The 5,020-nt window shown below is 30.9% G+C and overlaps 1 long non-coding RNA gene across 2 annotated transcripts in view; it reads right to left on the bottom strand.

Annotated features, from left to right (window-relative positions):
• Positions 1 to 2,240: 2,240 nt before the first annotated feature.
• Positions 2,241 to 5,020, bottom strand: part of LOC106468823 — an 8,731-nt gene continuing 5,951 nt past the window's right edge. For both annotated transcript variants that reach the window (XR_001291404.2, XR_002612729.1), the window contains one exon: positions 2,241 to 2,414. This is a non-coding gene — a long non-coding RNA (uncharacterized LOC106468823). The remainder of the gene's footprint in view (positions 2,415 to 5,020) is intronic.

The following is a 5,020-nucleotide window of genomic DNA, read 5'->3' as shown; positions in this document are numbered from 1 at the left end:
AAGCATTACTTGATGTTTGTTGGTTTTTGTTTATACATCCAGGATTGTAATTTTACTGAACTAAGCATTACTTGATGTTTGTTGGTTTTTATTTGTACATCCAGGATTATAATTTTACTGAACCAAGCATTACTTGATGTTTGTTGGTTTTTATTTGTACATCCAGGATTATAATTTTACTGAACCAAGCATTACTTGATGTTTGTTGGTTTTTGTTTGTACATCCAACATTATATTCTTACCAAACCTAACATAATTTATGTTTGTTGGTTTTTGTTTATAATATTTTACTGAACTATCTTATTTACACCAGTAAACTGATTGTAAAGTCAATAGAACTAATTATTTTATCCCATATTTCAGATCAGTGAATGAATTTAATCACAGCGATGGCTATATTATTTTATTTGTTTCTGTTTTTCGTACAAAACTATATAAGAATTATCCGCCCCAGCAGCCTTCATTAAGAACTTGTAGAGTTAAGGTAGCTATTATATATATATATATATATATCGTGGCAGTTGTTTTGGTTTAATATCACACAAACCCGTCCGGGGCTTGTGCGACATCCAGGGGCGCTCAGAAACTGTGGATTTCTCTTCAGCCCCACACGCGGAGATGAGTATTGACGGATTTCCAAAAACCGGTTTTTGGTGAACCGACAGTTGTTTATGATTAGGATAATTTATTTATTTATTAATTCTGATTTCGGTGGGTCTTTTTGTTATTAAATAAGTGGAAAAGCCGTTAAGAAAGTCGAAGGAAGAAGAACTTGCCTGCATGTAATGGCACGTCGAGTCGTCCGGAGCACGTGGAAAGCACGTGTGTTTGTTTATGCACGTGATAGTAACATCGGATGGAGGGAGAGTATAAGGTGTTGTCGTGGATGACGGTGACACGAGTAGGGTGATGCAGAGTGGAGTACGTGGGATTAATGCATAATTAAGACAGCTAGTCACCACCATCACTCTTATAAAAATGTATAACTCTATTTACTGTAATCTGGTTGGTTTCCAAGTGTTGATCATGTTATTTGGGTGTGAAGAAAAATAACCTGATTAATTTATGTCTTATATCTTGTTATCCACGTGGGAGAAGCTGTAACCTGCTTATTGTCTTTATGTTTTTAGTTTCGTTAGTTACCCAATAATCTTATTATCCAAGTGGAACCTATAGTAACTTACAGAATAGTGTGGAAAAATAAAAACAATTTTACGATTCACAAAAACTTCATTTATTAACGACCTTAATTTCGCCAGTAAAGGAATCATCAGGTACAGACTGAAATGGTTTGTAAACAGGTTTATATATAATTTAACGAAAGAACCAGAAGTGACCTTGAAACAAGTGGGGAGGAGCTTAAGTTGGTTTGGTTGTTTAGAACTTTTTCTGGATTTGTTTTTAGTCTTATATTTATTTCTAAAATATCCAGACTGTCTAGTTTTTACCTTTTTTTTACAGTTTCAATAAGGTGTTGTGTAAAGAATCAGAAAAGAAAACGATAATCTGACAAAACATGAAAACAGTTCGAATCTAGTAGTAGATTACCATTCAACATTCCATCCTAAGTTAGTAAACCTTTCAGACTCCGAGATCTCAAAAAATGAGTCTAATCTACTAAGTAAAGGTTTACAATATTGCACCAAATCAATGTTACGTGTAAAAGACGAGAATCTTGCAACAGATATAGATTTAATGTTGAATCTGACTCTGTAACAAACAATGTATGCTCTAAAATGACTCAAACTTCTTCCCAGGACTATGCTAAAAATGGAGATGAGGAGTCAAAGCTGGTTAAGTCAAAATAATCTAAAATGAAATATGACAGTTTAATAATCATAAAAGCGTCTAAAAGTAATATGACAGTTGTACGTAAAAAACAAGGTTATCACGGTAAAATCAACGACTTCCTTCATTCTAACAGTTTCACGTTCCTAAACATAGATCCCTCCAAAACCTTTAACAACACAATCTTTGTTAAACAACAGCAAAATCCTATTTTACGAACTCCGAGCTAAGTCGTTAAGGGCATGTTAATGATGTGAGTTATCTTTGGACAGGCTCCACACATTAACTTGATAATTTTGTAACTTTTCAAAATTCACAAAACATATTTATTAAATTTATTATGGGATTTGGTGAAAACGGAAACATTATTATTTTTTACTTAAATATTGACATAAATAACTGCACACAAAATGTCATGTTTATGTTAATTGAGAACATAGGGAAATACCATAGTGGAAGTAAATATTTTTTTTATTACTGTGAATAAGTCATTTTTATTTCTGACTCAAAAATCAGTTATATAATGTTCACAAGAAAGTCCAAATGTGATAAAAAATACAGAAAATGATGTGTATTTCAGTTAGTGCCATCCTCCATATCCTCCTCCATGTCCTCCATAATATACACTAAAATAGACCAAGTGAATTTCATATGTTTACTTATAAAATATAAGATACATAAAATTAATTGAAGCTCTGCTAAAAGAATTATGGTTTGACCATAGTAAAATTCATTATTTAGGGACACTAAACGTAATTATTCATTTCTGGTTACTGAACTTAAGTCATCATTTAGGGATACTAAACTTAATCATTCATTTCTGGTTACTGAACTTAATTCATCATTTAGGGATACTAAACTTAATCATTCATTTCTGGTTACTGAACTTAATTCATTATTCAGGGATATTAAACTTAATTATTCATTTCTGGTTACTGAACTTAATCATTTATTTCTGGTTACTGAACTTAATTATTCATTTCTGGTTACTGAACTTAATCATTTATTTCTGGTTACTGAACTTAATTCATCATTTAGGGATACTAAACTTAATCATTCATTTCTGGTTACTGAATTTAATTCATCATTTAGGGATACTAAACTTAATTATTCATTTCTGGTTACTGAACTTAATTCATCATTTAGGGATACTAAACTTAATCATTCATTTCTGGTTACTAAACTTAATCATTCATTTCTGGTTACTGAACTTAATTCATCATTTAGGAATACTAAACTTAATTATTCATTTCTGGTTACTGAACTTAATCATTCATTTCTGGTTACTGAACTTAATTCATCATTTAGGGATACTAAACTTAATCATTCATTTCTGGTTACTAAACTTAATCATTCATTTCTGGTTACTGAACTTAATTCATCATTTAGGAATACTAAACTTAATCATTCATTTCTGGTTACTAAACTTAATCATTATTTAGGAATACTAAACTTAATCATTCATTTCTGGTTACTGAACTTAATTCATCATTTAGGGATACTAAATTTAATTATTCATTTCTGGTTACTGAACTTAATTCATCATTTGGGAATACTAAACTTAATTATTCATTTCTGGTTACTGAACTTAATCATTCATTTCTGGTTATTGAACTTAATTCATCATTTAAGGATACTAAACTTAATTATTCATTTCTGGTCACTGAACTTAATTCATTATTTGAGGTTTCTGAAATTAATTAGTACATCAGTATCAAGAAAGAGTTTCTCAGTAAGACATTAAATAGAATTTTAGTTTTCTTTCTAAATATTAACAAAAATGTAATTTGGAATCAATACAATTTAGAAAGATAAATATTACTGAAAGAATGATAAAATAAGATTACTCTAATATACTGGTAACAAACTGAAAGCTAAAATATGGCAGTGTTTCATAGAATAAGGTGTACTATCATTTCCCTTGAGGTATAAAATAAAATTGTACCCCTTTCCATTTCTCCTTATTAATAAATAATCCTGAAATCAAAGATAACTTTATCTTTATAATTTAAAATGATTTAACATTAATGACTGGCGTCTTTCTTAATACATTAAATTCAAAATTACTTTACACTCTGTAATTTGAGATAACCTAACATTTACTTACTATTGTCTTTCTTTTTAAATAAATAAACTGAATTCAAACTAAACATTACAACCTAAAATATTTCAAAAATAACAATAGATTCTCTTCATTTAGAGATATGTCTCTACACAATGGGTTATATTTACTCTGCCTACCGCCATTATCGAAACCCAATGTTTAGTGTCATAAGCCCTTTGACATAATGTTGAGCCACCAGGGGCTTTCACAAATTAAATAAAACTTCAAAATTCTTTTACAGGATTGTACTGTGAATTAAAAAAGCATTAGAGCCCATTAGTTTGAAATAACATAATGTTTACCATTCTTTCGCTTTCTATGTACTATAGTTTAACTAACAGAAAAAGCCTGTGGGGTGTATGTAGTATGAACCGACTTCATCATTCACATCGTAAACAGCACTAAACTATGTTGTTTATGTATATAGTCTGGACCACCTTAGCCATTCACATCATAAACAGTAATAAATATTTGTACATGTAGGATATATATATAGCGTGAACTGACTTCACCATTGGCAACACAAACAGTACTGAAATGTTGTGTAGATGTAGGATGTGTAAAGTGAATATACTATGGTTGTTAATGTTATTTTACTAGTTAGGCTATATGACAGTTATTAGAGTTGGGCTTTAGAGAACAGGGTTTCTGTGCTAGTTAGATTACATTACAGTTATTAGAGTTGGGCTTTAGGAAACAGGGTTTCTGTGCTAGTTAGATTACATTACAGTTATTAGAGTTGGGCTTTAGGAAACAGGGTTTCTGTGCTAGTTAGATTACATTACAGTTATTAGAGTTGGGCTTTCGGAAACAGGGTTTCTGTGCTAGTTAGATTACATTACAGTTATTAGAGTTGGGCTTTAGGAAACAGGATTTCTGCGCTAGTTAGATTACATTACAGTTATTAGAGTTGGGCTTTAGAGAACAGGGTTTCTGTGCTAGTTAGATTACATTACAGTTATTACAGTTGGGCTTTAGAGAACAGGGTTTCTGTGCTAGTTAGATTACATTACAGTTATTAGAGTTGGGCTTTAGAGAACAGGTTTCTGTGCTAGTTAGATTACACTACAGTTATTAGAGTTGGGCTTTAGAGAACAGGGTTTCTGTGCTAGTTAGATTACATTACAG

Source organism: Limulus polyphemus, unplaced genomic scaffold, assembly GCF_000517525.1.
Source record: "Limulus polyphemus unplaced genomic scaffold, Limulus_polyphemus-2.1.2 Scaffold3178, whole genome shotgun sequence".
NCBI classification, from domain to species: Eukaryota; Metazoa; Arthropoda; class Merostomata; order Xiphosura; family Limulidae; genus Limulus; species Limulus polyphemus.
Note: the sequence above shows the minus strand (reverse complement) of the source record. Positions and strands in the feature narration are given on the sequence as shown.